The following is a 23727-nucleotide window of genomic DNA, read 5'->3' on the forward strand; positions in this document are numbered from 1 at the left end:
AAAAAAAAAAAAAAAAAAAAAAAGTTAAAAGCAATTTAAATCTTAATAAATTGAGACTCCCCCCAAAAATAAAGAGATCCATTTCAAAATCCACAGCAGCTTAGTATCTTCTTTCCCAATTCCTTTTGCTCACAATGTTCCTCTAACCCTACACCTGCCCTGAACCCTCTATATCCATTCCCACTTCCTGTATTTTTTAAATCCATTGCTTTAATGCCCAGTTTTATTATTTTTATTATTTATTTAAGTAATCTCTGCCGCCCAATGTGGGGCCTGAACTCACAACTCCTTCTCCTCTAATGATCCCCTTTTCTTATAAGCAGTTCTCAGTCTACTTTCTAATATAAATTAATCACCCAGTCTTACTCCTTGAAATTCTTCAGCTGTTTTTATCCATTATCCTTTTATATAAGACAAATCTAGAAACTGAGGTAGCAGATACTGAATCTCTCAGTAGGTGAGAATATAGAGAAGAGAATATAGAGAATACAGAGAAGCCAGAATTCTACTCACAGAATTTCTTCTGTGAGTAGAAATAAATACTACAAACACATAATTTAACATCTCCTCTCTCCAGCTACAATATTTATTATTACTATTACTGTGACAGGATTCTGAGAGTTGGCTGCTGCTTCATTTCACATTAGAAACCCTGAATGCCGAATGCCGCCACTAGAACCCCTAATATGCCAAGCCAGCCTGTGTTCTTGGAAACCCCAAAGTACTTAAGCCCCACCATGTTCTAGGCTAAAGTGAGGAGTATCCCTAATTCATCATTCTGTTTTACAACCCTATCCCGTGAGTATCACATTGCTAAAGTCTACCATTCCACCATCGTACTAAGATTTCTATGAAAAAGTTTCTTTATAACCCCTGCACCCCAGGGTTTTGGCATTAGTAATGTGTGGTAGTCTGGTTAGGGTTGGGAGGTATGGCTATGGCATCACCCTTCCCCTTTCCACCACCAATGTTGGTCCTGAGATACTGTCTGCATGGTGAATTTTTTCCCAGGAAATGCCTTATTCTGCCCTCTGCAAAGAAATTATTAGTTGTCTTTCCCCACAGGCCCTCAAGCCATGCCCAGATGTGCAGATTTTTAAGTGGGCATAGTGAGTTCATGCTGAGAGCCTTGCCACCCCAAGAGGTCTCCTACTCTGAGTCAAAGAATTAAAAGCAACATAATTCAAAACATACACCAGTACTTATTGACGTTATGGTTTCTTGCCCTATGTGTAATCTTATCAAAATTAAAAGTGGAATACTTTTGGAGCTCCAGCGTGGCTCAATTGGTTAAGCATCCAACTTTGGCTCAGGTCATGACCTCACATTTTATGAGTTCAAGCCCTACATCAGCTTGCTGCTATCAGCAGGGAGTCTGCTTCAGATCCTTTGTCCCCCTCTCTCCCTGCTCCTCCCCCACTAAAAACAAAATAAATATAAATTTAAAAAGATTTTTTTAAGAACACTTTCTAAAAGAAATTGAATTCCCTTCTGCCATCCATCCTCCGTAACTCTCATACAGTTTGCAAGTTTTTAATAAAAATAAAAATGCAATAGTCTCTTAACTAATCTAATCTCTCTACTTCCTCTCTGGGCACTCTATCTGTTCTCCCCAGAGAAGCACAAGTGATATTTTAAAAATGTAAATCACATCATTTAGCTTTCTTGATCAACCAGTTTCTTTCTACCAATGGTTTTCCATCATCCTAAGCAAGATCTACAAAGCTGTACAAAATCTGGCCCCTGCCTACTCTTGAACATGCCCCCCACATAGTCCCACAAAAAAGCCTTTGTGTTTGTCGCTCCTCCTGCCCAGAACACTCCTCTCTCATCAGGAAATGCTAGTTGCCTCCCTTCACGTAATAGTTCACACATCACTACAAAAAGATCTTTTCTGACCACCCCATCTGAAGTATCCCCCTCTCCCTTACTCTCAATCCCATCACCACATCTATTTTCTTCAAAGTACTTCATAATCTGTAATTATTTCCTTGAAAATTGTCTGACTTCTCAAACAAAAATGTAAGCTCTTTGAGGGCAGAAAACTTGGTGCTCATATCTGTACCTATACCTCCAATGTGAAATAGTGCCTGACACATAATAAGCACTGTAACAGTTTTCAGTTTGATTCATTTACAAAGCTAAGCACTACCTCTGAGGCAAACTTAAGTCTTTAAAAAATTGTTTTGACTTGTTGAAATTATTTCAACTTAAAATTATTTAAACTTTTTAAAACTTACAGCCAATAAGATAGCCAAGCCATTAAAATCCTGTGTTCTCGTCTTCATTCTAACAATCTACCTTAATTTCTCTGAAGATAAACACTTGACTCTGAAAATAAAGATGGCAGTCTTATCCAGCAACACTGTTTTCTGGGTCCGTGAGACCCAAATCCAAGGTTCTCAGGCGGCAGCAATGGACAAAAGATCTGGTTACCAGCACTGCACTGAGAAGTGCCTCACAACCCAGAACAACTAGGCTAAAACTAACACAACGTACAAACGCCTGAGAGAACACAGTTGATAAAGAGTACTGTGAAACACTCCACATGCCTTGAAGATAACCTCACAAGAGTAGGAAGATTCAGTTCAGCCATCTGACTAGTGGTGTGTTCTATAAAGCCTTAATAATGACCCTGTCACCGGAAAAACAGATACTGTGCCCTAGACTTCTAATCAGCTCCATTTAGAAGCCAACATCCATCTTTTGCAATAAAATGCCACCTCAAGAGTTCCTATTCCCATCAAATTATCACGGTTTGGGCAACAGATAAATCAGAAACTACAGTTAACAAATCTACTTGTCTGGAACCCAAGACAATTAATTAAACTTACTTGGAGAAGCAGAATAAATAGCCTCCAGTCACCTGGAGATGAGTTTTAAAGATCCTAACAACTTTAACACTTGGGCACACCAAAATGGCTGTAATCTGCAAACCAGCCACATGTCACTTCCAATTGTACTCTTACACTGAAAGTGACCTTCCCCCTCCAAAAGAAATAATGTTTAAAGTCAGGTGAGTCTTGAACAATGACTCTGATTTTTCTAAACTCAGGGCTATGACAGCTACCTTAATGAGAGGCCCAATAAACTCCGGGTAAGGGGCTCACTGTGCTGACACTGTCACCTCATCTAGGACATCAGCTGATTCATCCTGATGGGCTGACAGGTCACTGACATCTGCACCTTGCCCAATATTCTTGGTTATTTCACATATAAAAACACTGTCTCCCCAAGACAACTACAGCCCAGACACCTTCTCCAGCTGTGGAGCCTTTCCCTTCCTGACTTCACTGAACACTTTGGAAAAAAAAAATTGTCATTTCAAGCCCATATTAATAACTCTAGATGACTAACAAGGCATGGAGGCACAGGGCCCATAAAAGGACCAGAATGTTAATCTACGGGTCTTAACCAATTTTTTTAAAAAGGATTTAAAAAAAAAAAATCAAAATTACCTGGGGAAGAAACTAAGCTCTTCAGCATTAACAGATGTTTGGTATTAGTATGGTAATTTGGAAAATAACCCCAAGGTTTGGACTTGAAAATGTCTTGTCCTAGGCCACAGTAAGTAATCACAGAAGACATCCTTTCACCAAGTAAATTTTGTTCTAACATAAACTTCAAGAAAAAAGACAAGTCAAGGCAAATAAACACACACACACACACACACACACACACACACACACCACAAACTATCCACTTCATTGAAAAGGAAGAGAGGAAAAAAATAAAATTTAAAAATTAAAAAAAAAAAAAAAGGAGCAGGGGAGGAAGCCAGGGTGGCTCAGTCGGTTAAGCATCTGACTTTGGCTCAAGTCACAATCTCACAGTTTGTGAATTCGAGCCCCAAGCTGTGCTGACAGCTCAGAGCCTAGAGCCTCCTTCAGATTCTGTGTCTCCCCCTTTCTCTGCCCCTCCCATGCTCATGCTCTGTCTCTCAATAATAAATAAAAAACGTTAGAATTTTTTATAAAAGGAAGAGAGAGAAAAGGAGAAAGAAACAAACAAGGAAGAGCAATCCCCAATGTTGTAGATCAAACATGACCACAAATTATTGCAGCAATTTCCATCAAGAAGTAAAGTTTAGGGGCACCTGGGTAGCTAGGTTTCGTTTAAGCATCCGACCAGCTCGAGTCATGATCTTGCAGTTCAGTTCTTGAGTTCGAGCTCCACATCAGGCTTGCTGCTGTCACCCTGTCAGCACAGAGCCTGCTTCAGATCCTGTTCCCCTCTCTCTGCCCCTCCCCCGCTTATTCTCTGTCTCTGTCTCTCTCTCTCTTTTTAAATAAATATCAATAAAAAAGAAGTGGGGCTCATTTCCTCACCCCTTGAATCTGAGCTGGCCTTGTGACTTGTTTTATCCAATAAAATGCAAGAAGAAAGACACTATGCAATTTCTGAGCCCAGGCCTTAGGAAACCTTTCAGCCTCCACACTTGCTCTGTGGAACCTAGTCACCATGCAAGACAGACTGCAGGAGAGGCCACAGCACCCAGGATGACAGCTCCAGCCTAGTGATGGACGATGCTGGAGTGAGGTTATTCCATACAACCAGCCCCTGGCCAGCCTACCAACCAACCAAAACACACGAGTAAGCCCAGCAAATATCACAGGGAATAGAGAGGCAAGCCAGATGAGCTCTGCCCAAGTTGCCTGCCCACTCAATCATAAGCAAATAGTTGTTTTAAGCCACTAAGATTTGGGGTGGTTTGGTCCACAGCAATAAAGAGACACAACTACAATCAGCTGAGACTAATTCAAAGCATCAATAGTGACACACTCAAAAGCAGCATGTACCTTCCCATCATGTAAGGAAACTAGAACCTCTAAAGAATAATACATAGACCCACCCTTAACTGAGAAGACACAGAATCCCAGCAAAGCACTCATATGAATAAATTTGTTCCTGCATCTAGCCCATGTGTAAATACCTGGAGAAGATATGTGCAAATAGATGTATCCCACAAAGGACTCATATACAAAATATACAAGAAAGTTCTACAAATCAGTAAGAAAAAGACAAACAGCCGAATTTCTTAAATGGACAAGAGTTGAACAGCACTTCACTAAAGAGGATCCTTAAAAGGCCAATATACATATAAAGATATTCCACACATCAGAGGTGTCTGGGTGGCTCAGTCGGTTAAGCATCTGACTTCAGCTCAGATCATGATCTCCTGGTTCGTAGGTTTGTGCCCTACATCAGGCTCTGTGCTGACAGCTCAGAGCCTGGACCCTGCTTTGGATTCTGTGTCTCCCTCTCTCTGCCCCTCCCTTGCTCTGTCTCTCTCCCTCAAAAATAAATAAACATAAAAAAAAAAAAGATATTCCACACATCAGCTGTCATCAGGGAAATGCAAATTAAAGCCACAAAAAGACAGCACTACACCCTAACAGCTACAATTAAAAGGACTGATGATACTAAATATAATTAAAGACATAGTACAACCAGAACTTTCATACATTGCTGGCAAGAGAATAAATTAATATGACCACTTTAGAAAACTGGTAGTACTTAAACATACATATATCCCATAAACTAGCAATTCCATTCCTGGGTATATAGCCAATAGAAGTGAGTGCTTATGTCTGTGAAAAGACGTGTGCAAAATGTTCACAGCGGTACTATGCATAATAGTCCCAAAGTGTAAACAACTCAATGGAAAACTTAGGGTACAGTCAGAAAATGAAATACTCCCTAGCAATGATAAAAGAACAAACCACTGCTTTATGAAACTACGCTCATGAATCTCAAAGACAATGGTGAGCTAGAAAGAAAGGAAAGATCAAATACCATATGATTCTATTAACATGGAATTGAAAAACAGATAAAACTATGGTAATAAAAGTCAGAACAGCGATTCTGCCAACATAAGAGTATTTGAGAGAATAGCTTCTAGGTGACATGATGATGGACACGGCTGGTTGTGCACCTGACTATCCAGCCAACCAACAGATGCTGCTAAACTTAGTTCTGCTTCAGGAAGGTCACATTCTACCCACTGCACTGGTTTGGACACCCTGGCCCTCTGTGGCTCCATGACCAAGTCAGTGCCTTCATTTAAAACCTCATCATTTTCCACTGTCCTCCTTACCACAAGACACACTGTGATAAGGATGATCTTTAAAAAATACAAATTTGATGGCATCAATCACCAATTGACCAATTCATGATGATTCAAACTCATACATGGGTAAAAGATCCATTCAACGTACAAAGTAAACAAGTGAATTTTAATGTCACCAAGTACAAAAGTTCATTAATATGGCTCCAGACTCTTCACTGCAACTATCCTTGAAGAAACTACTACATGTTGAATTTGGGTATAGTATCAGAATATCCAGTTACCCCCAAAATATTAAAATATTCCTCTATTTTCCCCACTACATATCTCTGAGGCTGGATTTTTTTCATATACTTCAGGCAAAATGATATACTGCAACAGACCAAATGCTGATGCAGATATAAGAATCCAGCTGTCTTCTATTTACTCTAGACATTGAAGAGATTTGCAAAAATGTAAAACCATGTCCCTCCTCCTCACTAAAGCCTGTTTTTTTTAAAAAAAGGTGTTTTTTCATTAAAAAATGTGTTATATTAATATGCAAGGAACTTACTATTCTTTTTTATTTTTTAAATGTTTTATTTATTTCTGAGAGACAGGACAGCATGAACAGGAGAGAGTAGAGAGAGAGGGAGACACATAATCCGAAACAGGCTCCAGGCTCTGAGCTAGCTGTCAGCACAGAGCCCGATGTGGGGCTTGAACCCACGAACTGTGAGATCATGACCTAAGCCGAAGTCGGACGCTCAACTGACTGAGCCACCCAGGCACCCCAGGAACTTACTATTCTTTTTAACGTGTATTTATTTTTGAGACAGAGAGGGACAGATCATCAACAAGGGAGGTGCAGAGAGAGAGGGAAGGTCCAGGCTCCAAGTCAGCAGCACAGAGCCCAACACAGGGCTCAAACTCACAAACCACTGATTTTGGACATTTATCTAACTGAGCCACTCAGGTGCCCCAGGGACTTACTATTATTTTAATGAACTAATAAATATTTAAATATTTTCTTAGTTTCTTTTTAAATTTATATTTATTTTTAATTTTTTTAACGTTTATTTATTATTGAGACAGAGAGCACGAGTGTGGAAGGGGCAGACAGAGAGGGAGACACAGAATCTGAAGCAGGTTCCAGGCTCTGAGCTGTCAGCACAGAGCCCTAAGCAGGGCTCAAACCCACAAACTATGAGATCATGACCTGAGCCGAAGTCAGATGCTAAACTGACTGAGCCACCCAGGCACCGCATAAATATTTTCTTAGTTTCGATTTCCAATACAGTAAATATTGGTACATATAACCCACATAAATAAAAGTTCTTTGGAGTCTGTAATAATTTTTAAAAGAGTTAAGAGGTCTGAGACCAAAAAGTTTGCTCATGTTTTTTGTGATTAACTGTTTTTTTTCAATTTTTTAATTAATTTTATTTACATCCAAGTTAGTTAGCATATAGTGCAACAATGATTTCAAGAGTAGATTCCTTAATGTCCCTTACCCATTTAGCCCATCCCCCCCACAATTCCTACACTTTGTTCTCTATATTTAAGAGTCTTTTATGGGGGCACCTGGGTGACTCAGTCGGTTAAGCGTCTGACTTCGGCTCAGGTCATGATCTCACGGTTTGTGGGTTCGAGCGCTACATCGGGTTCTGTGCTGACAGCTCAGAGCCTGGGGCCTGTTTCAGATTCTGTGTCTCCCTCTCTCTCTCTGCGCCTGCCCATGCGTGCTCTGTCTCTCTCTGTCTCAAAAAAAATGTTTTAATTAAAAATTTAAAAAGAGTCTTTTATGTTTTTGTTCCCCTCCCTGTTTTTAAATTTTTGCTTCCCTTCCCTTATGTTCATCTGTTTTGTATCTTAAAAGTCCTCACATGAGTGAAGTCATGATATTTATCTTTCACTAATTTAGCTTAGCACAATACCCTCTAGTTCCATCCACATAGTTGCAAATGGCAAGATTTCATTCTTTTTCATTGCTGAGTAATACTCCATTGCGTATAGATACCACATCTTCTTTATCCATTCATCCACCGATGGACATTTGGGCTCTTTCCATACTTTGGCTATTGTTGATAGTGCTATTAACCTTGGGGTGCATGTGTCCCTTTGAAACAGCATACCTGTATCCCTTGGATAAATACCTAATAGGGCAATTGCTGGGTCGTAGAGTAGTTCTATTTTTAATGTTTTGAGGAACCTCCATACTGTTTTCCAGAGTGGCTGCACCAGTTTACATTCTCACCAGCAGTGCAAAGAGATCCTCTTTCTCCACATCCTCACCAGCATCTTGTTGCTTGACTTGTTGATGTTAGCCATTCTGACAGGTGTGAGGTAGTACCTCATTGTGGTTTTGATTTGTATTTCTCTGAGTGACACTGAGCATCATTTCGTGTATCTGTTGGCCATCTGGCTAATGTTATTTTTTAATGTTTATTCACTTTTGAGACAGAAAGAGAAGGGCAGAGAGAGAAGGAGACAGAGGATCCAAAGCAGGCTCTGAGCTGACAGCAGAGAGCTCTATGCGGAGCTTGAACTCACGAATTGTGAGCCAAAGTCAGCTGCTTAATCGACTGAATCACCCAGGCGCCCCAAAGTTTGCTAATTTAGAATTTCCCCTGCCCATTCTTTTCTTTCAAGGCCCAGAGAGCTTAAGTAAAGTTTACCTGATATATCTGCTTACAGTGGAGACCAAAGACTACATTCTTTCAAAGGCACTCAATGGTGTGTAGAAAGAAGAAAGCTAAAATGTAATCTGATGTCTATGTCAAGTGCTCCACTGTAAATATACATGGATGGAAAAACTTCAAATTGGTTATTTTGTATATATCCACATAACCAAATCTTCTGTCTCAAGTCTGGAATCAAGTGCCGGTAGAAATGTAGAATACCTATATTTTTAGAAGGCAATTTTACTGGGGTACCTGGGTGGTTCAGTTGGTTAAGCATCTGACTTCAGCTCAGGTCATGATCTCACAGTTCATGAGTTTGAGCCCTGCTTTGGGTGAACACAAGCCCCGCTTCTCTCCCTCTCTCTCTCTCTCTTTGCGTCTAGTAGGATACATTCTCTCTCTCTGCCCAAAGCTCATTTGCACCCTTTTTCTTAAAAAAAAAAAAAAAAAAAAAGCCAATTTTACCATATGTTTAAAATTTATAAAGTATACACCCTTAGCAATTTACCTTAATAATTTATTATTCGAGAGGTACCTGGGTGGCATCCAACTTCAACTCAGGTTATGATTTCACGGTTTGTGGGTCCAAGCCCCATGTTGGGGTCTATGCTGACAACTCAGAGCCTAGAGACCGCTTCAGATTCTGTGTCTATGTCTCCTCCTCTCTCTGCCCTCCCCCTCACTCTCTAAAATAAATAAACATTAAAAAAAAATTTTAGGGGCACCTTGGGTGGCTCAGTTGGTTAAAACATTTGGCTTCAATTCAAGTCTTGATCTCACGGGTAGTGAGTTTGAACTCCGCGACGGCTCAGAGCCTGGAACCTGCTTCAGATTCTGTGTCTCTGTCTCTCTCTGCCCCTCCCCTGCTCGTGCTCTGTCTCTCTTTCAAAAAATAAACATTAAAAAAAATTTTTTAAACATCTTTTTAAATAATTATTTCAAAGATGAAAATGACATTTGTACAAGGTTAATTATGCAGCACTCTTTGTAGCTGCAAAAGACTTGGGGGGAAAAATCAAATTTCTCTTTAATTGAATGATAAAATAAACAGCACAAACATATCCTGTAATACTCTGCAGACATACACAAGAATAAGGAAATTCTTGATGTACTTATAAGTTATGCTGCTAAGTAAAAAAAAGCAAAACAAAACCATTTTTGTAAAATGGAAGAAACAACATATATACATATTTACAATATATGTATACTTTATGCTTATAAGAACATAGGATGCACAAAAACAAGTAATATTAGTTGCCTTTGGAAAGGGGAACTGACTAGTTGGGACACAAAAGCAAGAAGAAAACTTCACTCTGCTTTTTTTCTATCCTTAGCATTTTGAATCATGCAAATGTAACACCAATTCAAAAAGTAAATCTAAAAATATGTAAGAATCTTCATTTCATGTAAGGAATAACCTCTCTCATCTTTTTATCCCTAGCCTCAAAAAATGCCAATCCCTAATTTTTAACTGTATGTTCAGTGCTGCCGAAACCAAGTAACTATAACTGACATAAAAATAAAAAGATACCCACTATGAAACCTTTGAATTGTGTTAAGTGGTAAACTAGTGATTTTGGGGTAGGATCAGGATCTTCCATCTTTTACCTTACATAATTCTGAATTATTTAAATTTCCTAAAACAAGTGTATATTACGTCTGTAATTTAAAAAATGCAAACCTCTGTAAGATTGATGATGTTAAGTAAAAAAATGTATGGTCCTGACTTTGTATTTTCAGGAAACAATGATATACTTTCTTAAAGGGGTGGGGGGAGACACCTGGGTGCTTCCATTGGTTAAGTGTCCAACTCTTGACTTTACCTTAGGTCATAATCTCATGGTTCATGGGTTAGAGCCCCACAGAGGGCTCTGTGTTCTCTCTATCCCTCCCCCTCTCATGCTCTCATGCTCTCATTCACACACGCTCTCTCAAAATAAATAAATAGGGGCGCCTGGGTGGCTTAGTCAGTTGAGTATCTGACTTCAGCTCAGGTCATGATCTCACAGTTTGTGAGTTCGAGGCCCATGTGGGGCTCTGTGCAGACAGCTCAGAGCATGGAGCCTGCTTTGGATTCTGTGTCTCCCTCTCGGCCACCTCCCCAACTCACACGTGTATGTCTCTCTCTCAAAAAATAAATAAACATTAAAAAAAATTTTAAATAAATAAACTTGAAAAAAAAAAGATTTATCTAAAAAAAAAAAAAAGCCACCTTATTTCCTAGCCTTATTCACTGAAAACAGCAAGAAACAATGACCAATTTACGAAGCAATTAGTACCCCTTATACCCAGACTGGTCTCTAACCACTATTTCCACACAAAGAAACCAGAGTTTCAGTAGCGATGGCTGATGCACACCCAGGGAGTGGATATGTAATAGATGATTTCAGAATATCATGTGAGCCAGAAAACTAAGAAGCTATCAAAGCCAACAGGATCACATCAAAAAGATACTGGAGCCAACGTGAAGAAGCTCCCATTTTCCAAGATGAAACAATCAATGAGACATCAATACAGATAAAATTGGAATTTGCTGAAACACATAAATAGGCTTAAATTGCAGAGTTTATAGGGACAATTTTTTAAAAATGTATCAGTCACCTCTGCAGGATGTCAGTGAACAAATTCATTATTTTGAAAACAGTAATAACTGTTAATTAAAAGAAAGGCTCAAGCATTTGTCTGTCTCACCTTCCCTGTGCCAAACAGGTGATGAAAGAAGTATTTCTTTATTAAAAGAAAAAATTATTCCAGCTAAAATGAATGAAGAAATGATAGAATCTGAGTACCACCATTTTATAACCCCTAATGAAGTTCAATGAAGGGCATGTAAACAATGATCATCAATGGCTGCTGACATCATAAAAATGAGACTAACAGACATCACACACCTTCTCCTAACAGAAGCACACTATAAAGTATTCTAACCAAAAACAGTGAATCTAAATCTGGTCAAGTCTCTAGATGTAACTGCCAATTTGAAGGAAATACAGAGGATAGAGAAACATGTTACATGACACTACTATGATGTCAATCACCAAATCCATCTGTGGGAAACTACTGAACAGATGACCCAATTCCTTCAACAAATAAACTGCAAAGAAAAAAAAGAGTGGAAATCTTTTAGATAAAGAGACTTTAAAAAATACAATGACTAACTATAAGGTACAGATTTTATTTGGATCCTTTTTTTAAAATTTTGGATCCCATTTTAAACATATAGGCTATTTTAAAAACTTATGCTACTGGGGCACCTGGGTGGCTCAGTTGGTTGACCTTGATTTCAGCTCAGGTAATGATCCCAGGGTCATGGGACTGAGCCACAAGTCAGCCTCCATGCTGAGCATGGAGCCTGCTTAAGATCCTCTCACCCTCTCCCTCTGCTCCTCTCCCCTGCTCATGGACTCTCTCTAAACAAAACAAAACAAAACAAAAAACACAAACCTAGGGGCACCTGGGTGGCGTAGTCAGTTGAGCATCCAACTCTTGATTCAGCTCAGGTCATGATCTCCCAGTTTGTGAGACTGAGTTCTGCATTAGGCTCCATGCTATTAGTCTGTTTGGGATTCTCTCTCTCCCTTTCTCTCTCCCTCATCAATCAATCAATAAGAACTTATAATACAATCAAGGAAATATGAACAACAGATATTTAATATGAAGTAATTATTGTTAATTATTTTAGATGTACAAATGGTATTGGTACTTTTTTTAAAGTCCTTATATTTTAGGGGCACCTAGATGGCTCAGTCAGTTAAGCATCCGGCTTCGGCGCAGGTCATGACCTCATGGCTCCTGAGTTCGAGCCCTGTCAGGTTCTGTGCTGACAGGTCAGAGCCTGGAGCCTGCTTCAGATTCTGTGTCTCTGTCTCTCTCTGCCCCTCCCCTATTCATGCTCTCTCTCTCAAGAATAAATATTTTAAAAGTTAAAAATAAAGTCCTTATAGGGGCGCCTAGGTGGCTTAGTCGGTTAAACGTCCGACTTTCGCTTAGGTCATGATCTCGCGGTAGTGGGTTCGAGCCCCGCGTCGGGCTCTGTGCTGACTGCCAGCTCAGAGCCTGGAGCCTGTTTCAGTCTGTGTCTTCCTCTCTCTCTGACCCTCCCCTCTTCACGCTGTCTCTCTCTCTCTCTCTCTTCTAGAAATAAAAAAAAAAAAAGTCCTTATTTTTTGAAGATATATACTGAAATATTTATGAAAGAAACAATATGTCACAGATTTGCTGCAAAACAATTGGGGGGAGGCAACTGGTAGGAGCATATATGAAACAATGTAAACCATAAACTGATAACTGTATATCTGTATATGCAGGTTCATATATATGGAATATTTCAGTATTTGTATTCCATATATAATACTGAAATAAACTTGGATACTAATCTTGAACAGAAGCCCACTTCAATACCTAACTCCTTCCCTACCTTTCCACAATGGTTTTTCTCTTTCCTTCTGTATTTGTATTAAACAATTAGACTCAACTAAATTATACTCTTTGTTTACATTACAGAATCTAATCCATTATATCTATTGTTATTTTAATCATCAAACGTTCACATTTTATCTCCACAACTAGCCAGTAAGGTCTGTTAACACACACACACATTTTTGATCCCACAGCCCTAGCATTCTAATAGTCCCAAGTACCTTACATGACACTCAAGTTGCCTCTGGAAAAACCCTGGGACCTATGGAAAAATGTAATATTCTTCCTTGTCGCCCTAAGGACTACTTTGTGCTGAAAGTAAGTTCTTATCCTAGTAAAAGCACATAATATTTTCTTCAAATTTTACCCTTTTGTGACATCAAAATGCTAAGTTTCCAGCCAGTTTAGGCAAGCTAATAAGCACAAGCTTTTCTTCCCAGAATTCAAATGGGCATGTTTGTACTCCTTCAAAATTATATATTATATATTAATAGGTTTAAACAGAAATTTTGTTAGTTAAATGATCAGTTAAATATGCTGAAGTAATCTAACAAAAACTTCAGCTACAATATAAAAAGAGAGATTACCCTAAAAAAAAAGTCCCAAAGCCCATGAAACAAAGAACTCACTATCTAACTGAAGACCAACCAAGAGTGCTGGAAAATAAGTCTATTGGAGTACTCACAAGTTTTAAGAATTGATTTGTAACCCCTTTACTTTTTTTTATAAGTGTTGTTAAATAACTGATTTTTCCCTCTAATTTAAAAGAAATAAATACTCCTTTTTAAATACAGATAAGCAAAAATAAAAATTATCCTGCTACCTTCTTCATAACATTTTGTCTCAATAAACAGTAAATTCTTTGTGGGCAGCTCATTTCTCCAAGGAACAAGGTCCCTCACTTCTAGAATTCATCTATGGAAGCCCCAGCAGAAAGGAAAGGGAGGGGGGGAAAGCACATAGGCTTAATTCAAGGAGAGTAGTATATAGATTTGTTTTTACTTTGTTTACACTTCAGCATTTGTATAAATCTAGGGTCAGAAAAAAACACACATTTCATTTTCATATATTTTTCTTGGTTTATAATAATTTTTGGCATTTTCCCAGTGTCCTTAAGTTTTCTTACCATAGTAGCAGCAAGGTCGTACATTCCCAATTGCCAAATCAGGTAGTAAACACACACTCATTCTATATGTAAAATCTTACTCTATTTTAGCTTCTATTTAAATTAGTCACTCAAAATAACTTTTTATTTCCTATTTCTTTTGTTGAGGTCCTACCAACTGCATCAACAGATTTTCACATTTTACATATAGTTAAACGTATATAAGTTTCTCCTCAAAATATCCCACAAAAATCTGAATTCACACACAAGCACAATTCCAGTGTCCTAAAATTCATCCACCACGTACCCAAATATGCTTACCCAATCTCTAGTTCAGATATAATGCCTTATCCATCCAGGTAAAGTATAAGAACTGTACTTATCAAGCATAATTTGGGGAGACAGTAAGGAAAGAATTCAGCAATTCACCTAGGAGGGGAAAAAAAATGATCCCTTTCACATCCAGAGTGTAGGCTCTATCAAGTTTTCAGCAACAGTGAAATAAAATTCTCAGAACAGTCCTGACTTTTCACTGGACTCTGTGTCTTAATTAAGTAGTCTGAGTGACAGTGCAAAAATTAATTTGAAACCACCTTTCTTCTTTACTCCGAAAAGCTGAATATTGTCTGTCTTGCCGATTACAATCCCCAGAGATTTCAATTCTGCAGGAGCTCCACATGGTTCTAAATTTAGACAAGTAATAGAAATAGTTGGAAGGCGTGCAATTCATTTTAATATCTGAACTCTTATGTTGCCAGGCAGCTAATTTCTTAAGTAATCCGAGCAGTCATCCACATAAAAGAATAAATATATAAGCCATATAATCAACTGATAGGCTAGTAATGGTGTTAATTAAAAGACTGCCTATAACTTCTGAAAATGAACAATACCGCTCCTCCAAAAACAAAGGTTATAATTCCTTCCACAGGGATAACAGGACAGGATTTTAAATATTTCAACAAAACATGTTAATAGCACATGATGACTTTCCTTACAACTGATTTGTTTCCACGTCAGTGAACATACAGATAGGTTTAATGGATTTCACCTTCAGTGTAAAATGTTTTTGTGGAAGGAACCGACCTATCTTGTTTCATGTAGAGTCCCAGAGCGGATTATGTTCTCAAGCTGTTGGACCATAAGTGATTGGGGTAGACGAGATCACAATTCTAAGGTTAACTCTTTTTGGATTCTCTAAACCATCAGACATCATAAGGAACTACAAAACCATACTCCAAAAAAAATATTCAATACAATAAATACCCAACTCCATGTCAGTCCTAGATCAGTTCATGATCTCATGGCTCGGGAGGTGGGAGCCCTGCGCCGGACTCTGTGCTGACAACTTGAGCCTGGAGCCTGCTTCAGATTGTGTCTCCCTCTCTCTGCCCTTCCTCCAATATCTCTCTCAAAAATTAACAAACACTGGGGTGCCTGGATGGTTCAGTCAGTTAAGTGTCCAACTTCGGCTCAGGTCATGATCTCACGGTTTGTGGGTTCGAATCCAGCGTTGGGCTCTGGGCTAACAGCTAGCTCAGAGCCTGGAGCCTTCTTCAGACTCTGTATCTCCCTCTCCCTCTGATCCTCCCCTGCTCACACTGTCTCTCTTTCTCAGAAACAAACAAACAAACAAATAAATAAATAAATAAATGACAAACATTAGGGGTGCCTGGATGGCTCGGTCAGTTGGGCAACCAACTTCGGCTCAGGTCGGGATCTCATAGTTTGTGGGTTCAAGCCCCGCATTGGGCTCTGTGCTGACAGCCTGTTTCGGATTCTGGGTCTCCCTCTCTGCCCTATTCCCTGCTCATGCTTTGTCTCTCTCTGTATCAAAAATAAATGTTTAAAAAATTTTTTTAATAAATAAAATAAACATTTAAAAAAATTTAAAGAATCATTTATCACTAAAGGAATCAAGTTTCTTTGCAGAAATGATTTATTCCAGGTCTGGGGCAGTTAAAGTACAAAGTGAGCCTGAACACCTTGCAGTGCCAGAGTGGGTCATGTCAAAAGGACATAGGAATCAGTTTGATGGGGCTCTCACTGACCAAATTTACAACAATTGCTGTATTTTTAATACTGAATATGGTATTTTTAACAGCACTGGATTATAACATATTGAATTTTTTAAAAATACCAAATCTACAGTAACCATCAAAAACAAAAAAAGGAGGGGTAACTTCAACTGTGTAGCTCAGTCAGTTAAGCGTCCAACTCTTGATCTTTACTCAGGTCTTGATCCCAGAGTCATAGGATCAAGCCCAATGTCAGGCTCTGGGCTGACAGCATGGAGCCTTGGGATTCTCTCTCACCTCTCTCTCTCTGCCCCTCCCCTGCTCACACTCTTTCTCTCAAAGTAAACTTTTAAAAAAAGGGGCGGGGGGGGCGCCTGGGTGGCTTAGTCGGTTAAGTGTCCGACTTTCGCTTAGGTCATGATCTTGCAGTTCGTGGGTTCGAGCCCCACGTCGGGCTCTGTGCTGACTGCCAGCTCAGAGCCTGGAGCCTGTTTCAGAGTCTGTGACTCCCTCTCTCTCTGACCCTCCCCTGCTCACGCTGTCTCTCTCTCTCTCCTAGAAATAAATAAAACATTAAAAAAAAAAATTTTTTTTAAAAAGGGGCGGGGGTAAAAATAAACCTCCTCCTTTTAGAACACCACCAACTAGAAAACATAGAAGTAATGAGAGAATCAACAGTTTGCAACCATTAATGTAATAACCAATTCAGGCAAGGATCATAAGAGCATATCAATACCACTGAGTAAAACATTAAGGAATAAAAAGGTCACACATTTTTAAAAGTATCAACCCAGAGACTGCTTCTTAATTACAAAGGGGAAAAGTTACCTTTCCAAAGAAGAAATATAGCTGACATCAACATAACTAAGTGATCAAACTTTTTATCACCAACAATGGGACAAAAGGCCACTATATGCACAGAGACACACACAATATCTTGCCAAAAATGTTTAACCTGAATCTAATCAAGATAAATCCAAATTGTAACACATGCTTCAACATAACTAGCCTGGTCTCTAAAAAATATCAAGACATTAAAAACAAAAAAGGGGAAGAACTGCTCTGAATTAAAAGACTTAAAAAAATGACAATTAAATGCAACTTATGATCCTTGAATAAATCCAGAATTGGAAGGAAAGCTACAAAGCAACATCTCAATTGTTGAGATAATTGAGGAAATTTGAGTATAGACTATTATTACATAATCATACCACTGTACAATATTCTGAATGTGATAAATGTGATAGTACTATTATGGTGATACAGGAAAACAACTTGCTTTTTGGCAATAGATGCTTAAGAAGTTTCAGGGTGAAGTTTTCTGAATGTCTGTAATATGATAATAAAAGTTTCCAGATTTCCTAATACATTAATAAAAATTCCTAATATACAACAAACAATAATGTATATATGTGTAAGGAGGGGAGGGGGAGAGAAAGGTGGATACAGAAAAAGAGAAGAGTGAAGAAGGGGGTAAAGAGAGTGAGAGAGTACAAACGCAGTAAAATATTTGATTAAATATAGCTAAATGCCATACTGGTATTTAGTGTATCACTCTTCCAACTTTTCTATAGGTTCAGAATTCTTCCAAAGAAGAAAGCTGGGGGTTGGAGGGGGTGGGATCTGGGTGGCTCAGTCAGTTAAGCCTCCAACTTCAGCTCAGGTCATGATCTCAGGGTTCATGAGTTCAAGACTGGCATGGGGCTCACTGCTGTCAGCAGGAAGCCAGCTTCAAGTCCTCTTTCTCCCTCCCTCTCTGCCCCTCTTCCACTCATGCTGTTTCTCTCAAAAATAAACAAACATTGGGGCACCTGGGTGGCTCAATCGATTAAGCACCTGGCTCTTGATTTCAGCCCAGGTCATGATCTCACAGTTTGTGAGTTTGAGCCCCACATCGGGCTCTGTGCTAATAGCTCAGAGCCTGCTTAGGATTCTCTCTCCCTCTCAAAATAAATAAATACTTAAAAAAAAATTAAAAAGTTGGGGTGAAAAAGCATAAGAAACAATATTAACCCAAACTCTTAGCTATCCAGTTTAAATGTTGCTGGGTCCTGATAAACCAATTCCAGGTGGTGGTTACAAGTGCAGACCTTGGCATGAAGCTGAGTTAATGTTCTGGCTGCAGGACTGAACCTAACCTCTCTGCTATGGTCTGAATGGGTCCTTCCGAAATTCGTTTTGAATCCTAACCCCCCAAAATGATAGTATTAGGAAGTGGGGCCTCTAGGAGGTGAATGGGATTAGTGCCTTATTAAAAAAGGTTCCAGAGAGATCCCTATCCATTCTATCATGTGAGGACACTGGCGAGAAGCAGCTGGCTAGGAACCAGGAAGAAGGCCCTCACCAGAATTCAACCATGCTAGTGCCGTGAACTTCCCAGCCTCCAGAACTGTGAGAAATAAATTTCTGTTGCTGATAAGCCACAGTATGTGGCATTTTGTCATAGCAGCCTGAACAGACAAAAGACATTCTAAGCTTCAAATATAAAATAGGGATACTACAGTACTACTCCACAGGGATTACTATTCTGAGAAATAAATGATCTAATACGTGCTATTATTATACTTACATAATATCACATTCTTTGTTCACTTAACTTTCTTGTAAGTATGCGGAAACTGGACCAATTTTTAGCCTTTCTGTGTCTTGGCGACAGTAACTTTATTAAAATTTCGTGAATTGCCAAATGCATCCAAATTCAAATAAAAGTTAAAATCCATTCCATCTAAGGACCAATAAAAATAAATCTACCTTTAGTACAAATAAAGAGATAACGTACTCTGAAGTACGTGTAAACTGGTAAAAGCAGCAGCTTCTCCCAGCTTACATCTGCTCCTTACTTAAAATACTAGCCACAGGCTTGCCTTGGTCCCCCAAATGCAATCCTGACATTAAAATCCAAAGCCATCAAACCAGAAGTACCTCTTAAATTCTGCTATTTCCTGGGGCTTCATCACTCCACAAGTTTGCCCTGGTGATCTCATCCTGGATTGAAACACCTCTGCCTCTCTCTAGAGCTCCAAATTCATTTACACAATTAGCTGATCCATACTTCCAAAAGTGAACTCTCTACCAACACTCTTCTAACCCCAAACCTGCCCCCTACATTTTAGTAACATAAGTGACATATAACATTATATTAGTTACCGGTGTAAAACTTGACTCAATATATGTATATACTGAAAAATGTCACAGTAAGCCTAGTTAACGTCCATCGCCAAACATATTTATAATTGTTTTTGTGATGAGAACTGTTAAGATCTACTGTTTACAACTTTCAAATATATAACACAGTATTATTAACTACAGCTGCCATGCTGTACATGAAATTTCCAAGGCTTTTTTTAATAACTGGAAGATTGTACCGTTTCTCCACCTTAACCCATTTTGACCACCCCCACCCCTGCAACCACCAATCTTTTTTATAAATTATGTTTTGTTTTGTTTTAGATTTCACATCATTAATGAGATCATAGAGTATTTTCTTTCCTTATTTCACTTAGCCTAATGCCCTTAAGATCCAACCACATTGTCACAAATGGCAGGATTTCTTTTTTTGTCTGCATAATACTCCATTGTATATACATAACACATTTTCTGCTCATTTGTTGCCAGACACTTAGGCTGTTTCCGTGTCATGGTTGTTGTTTAATAAATACTACAATGAACATGGGGATACAGATACCTCTTAAAGACAGTGACTTTATTTTCTTCAGGTATATATCCAGAACTGGGACTGGTGGTTCATATTTTTAAATGAAAATGTAAAATATTTTTCTATTTTTAGTTCTATTTTTAATTTCTTGAAGAACTGTTTTCCATAGTGGCTGCACCACTTTACACTCCCACCATCACTGCACAAAAAGCTCCCTTTTCTCCACATCCTTGCCAACACTTGTTAGTTCATCTTTTTGATGCTAGCCATTCTCACAATAGGATAAGGTGATATCTCACTGTGATTCTGATTTGCATTTCCCTGATGATTAGTGACGTTGAACACCTTTTCATGTACCTATTGGTCATCTGCATGTCTGCTTTAAAAAAAAAAAAAAGTGTCTAGGGACGCCTGGGTGATTCAGTCAGTAAGCGTCCGACTTCGGCTCAGGTCATGATCTCCTAGTTCATGGGTTTGAGCTCCGTGTCAGGCCCTCTGCTGCCAGCTCAGAGCCTGGAGCCTGCTTCACATTCTGTGTCTCCCTCTCTCTCTCTGCCCCTCCCCCCCAAATATAAATAAACATTTTTAAAAATTTTTAAATGGGTTGCTTGGGTGGCTCAGTCGGTTAAGGGTCTGACTTCAGCTCAGGTCATGATCTCACGGTTCGTGGGTTTGACCCCCGCGTCAGGCTCTGTGCTGACAGCCAGATCAGAGCCTGGAGCCTGTTTCAGATTCTGTATCTCTGACCCTCCCCTGCTCACGCTGTCTCTGTCTCTGTCTCTGTCTCTGTCTCTCTCTCAGAAATTAAAAAAAAGAAAAAAGAAAAAAATTTTAATGTCTATTCAGTTGCTCAGCCCATTAAAAAAAATTTTTTTTAATGTTTATTTATTATTGACAGACAGAGTGTCGGTGCGGGAAGGGCAGAGAGAGAGGGAGACAGAGAATCTGAAGCAGGCTCCAGGCTCTGAGCTGTCAGCAGAGCCCAAAGAGGGGCTCAAACCCTCAGACTGCACAAACCCTCAACCGACTGAGCCACCCAGTTGCCCCTAAAATTTTTTTTAATGTTTACTTTTGAGAGAGAGATAGAGTGCAAGCAGGGAAGGAGCAGAGAGAAAGACACAGAATCCAAATCAGGCTCTGAGTTGTCAGCACAGATCCTGATGCAGCACTTGAACCCATGAGCCAAGCCCGGAGATCATGACCTGAACTGAAGTCAGACACAACCAACTGAGCCACCCAGGCGCCCCTCCTCTGCCCAGTTTTTAAGCAGACTGTTTTTTCTATTTAAGTTGTGAGAGTTCTTCACATATTTTGAAGATATTAACCCCTTATAGCATATATGGTTTGCTAATTTTTCCTCCCATTCAGATTGTTCATTTTGTTGACAGTGTCCCTTACTATGCAAAAGCTTTTTTTTTTATTTTTTAAAAGTAATCTCTACATCTAACATGGGGCTCAAACTCAAGACTTGAAGATCAAGAGTCTCATGCTCTACCAAATGAGCCAGCCATGTGCCCACATGCAAAAGCTTTTTAGTTAGATGTAGTTCCACTTGTTTATTTTTGCTTTTGGTACCTTTGTTTTTGGTATCAAATCCAAACACCCATCACCAAGAGAGGTCAAGGAGTTTACTGCCAATGTTTTCCTCTAAGGGTTTTATGGCTTCAGGTTTGTTTCCAAGTCTTTAATTCATTTTTCATTAATGTTTACGTATGATATAAGACAGTTGTCCAGTGTCCCCAACACCATTTATTGAAAAGACTGTGCTTTGCCCATTTTATATTCCTGGCTCCTTTGTCATAAATTTATTGACCATATATGTGTGGGTTTGTTTCTGGGCTCTCTAATCTGTTCCATCAATCTGTATGTCTGTTTTTATGCCATTACCATACTGTGTTGATTATTATCATTTTGCTATATAGTTTGAAGTCAAGAAGTGTGATGCCAGGGCTCCTAGGTGGCTCAATTGGTTAAGCATCTGACTACAGCTCAGGTCGTCATCTCATGGTTTGTGGGTTTGAGCCCTGCATCAGGCCAAGCACTGACAATGTGGATTCTGCTTCAGATTCTCTCTCTCCCTCTCTGTCCCTCCCCGACTCGTTCTTTCTCTCAAACTTAAAAAAAAAAATAAGTGTGATGACTCCAGTTTTGTTTTTCTTTCTCAAAATTGCTTTGGCTATTTGGGGTCTTTTGTGGTTCCATACAAATTTTAGGATTGTTCTATCTCCATGAAAAATACCACCACTGGAATTTGGCTAGGAATTGAAGTGAATCTTTAGATTGCTTCAGGTAGTATGGACATATTAATTAATAACAATATTAATTCTGCCAACCCATGAACATACAGTATATTTCCATTTACTTGTATCTTCAATTTATTTTATCAACATCTTACAGTATTCATTGTAGAGACCCTTCCCTTCCTTGGCTAAATTTATGCCTAGGTATTTTATTCTTTTTGATGCAACTGTAATTAGGACTTTCTCTCTTTTTTTGTGATTGTTTCTTAATATCTCTTTTTTTAAATGTTTATTTATTCTGAAGGGTGCCTGGGTGGCTCAGTCAGTTAAGCACCCAACTTTGGCTCAGGTCATGATCTCACAGTCTGTGAGTTTGAGCCCTGCATTAGGCTTTCTGCTGTCAGTTCAGAGCCTGCTTCCGATCCTCTGTACCCCTCTCTCTCTGCCCCTTCCTTGCTCATATGTTCTGTCTCTTCAAAAATAAACACTTAAAAAAATAAAAAAAATTAGGTTTACTTATTTTGAGAGTGCAAGTAGGGGAGAGTCAGAGAGAGAGAAAGAATCCTGAGCAGGCTGCACACCATCAGCACAGGGCCCAACATGGGGCTTGAATCCATGAATCATGAAATCACAACCTGGGCCAAAATCAAGAGTCAGGGACACCTGGGTGGCTCAGTCGGTTAAGTGACCGACTTTGGCCCAGGTCATGATCCCACGCTTCGTGGGTTTGAGCCCCATGTCGGGCTCTGTGCTGACAGCTCAGAACCTGGAGCCTGCTTCACATTCTGTGTCTCCTTCCCTCTCTCTGCCCCTCTCCTGCTTGCACTCTGTCTCTGTCTCCCAAAAGTAAATAAAATTAAAAAAAAAAAACACACACACAAAATCAAGAGTCAAATGCTTAACTGACTGAGCCAGCCAGGCACCCTTCTTAATATCTCCTTCTCAAACTCCATCATTAGTGTACAGAAACATAACTGATTTTTGTATATTGACTTTGTATCCTGCAATTTTATAGAACTCATTTATTCTTTCTTTGGTGTTTAGGGTCTTCTATATATAATATCGTATCATCTGCATATAGTGACAGTTGCACTTCCTCCTTTCTGATTTGGGTGCCTTTTCTTTTTCTTGCTCAATTGTTCCAGTGAGGACTTACAATACTATGTTGAATAAAAGTGGCAAAGAAAAGCTTTCAGCTATTCACTGTTGAGTACAATGTAAGCTGTGGGCCTGTAATATATGGCCTTCATTATGTTGAGGAGCATTCTCTTTATATCAACTTTATTGAATTTTTATCATTAATGGATGTTAAATTTTGTCATGCTTTTTCTGCATCTATTGAAATGCATGTTTAGTTTTGAGATGGTCATGTTTTTTGTCATTTTGTTAAAGTGGTATACCATACCATACCATAAAGTGATTTACAGCTGTTGAACCATCCTTGCATCCCTGGAATAAAATCCACTTGATCACAGTATATGATTCTTTTAATATACTATTGAATTAGGTTTGTTATTATTTTGTTGAGGATTTTTACACATATGTTCTTTGGGGATGTTGGTC

The sequence above is a fragment of the Crocuta crocuta genome, unplaced genomic scaffold (assembly GCF_008692635.1).
Source record: "Crocuta crocuta isolate KB4526 unplaced genomic scaffold, BGI_CrCroc_1.0 scaffold549, whole genome shotgun sequence".
Taxonomy (NCBI): Eukaryota; Metazoa; Chordata; class Mammalia; order Carnivora; family Hyaenidae; genus Crocuta; species Crocuta crocuta.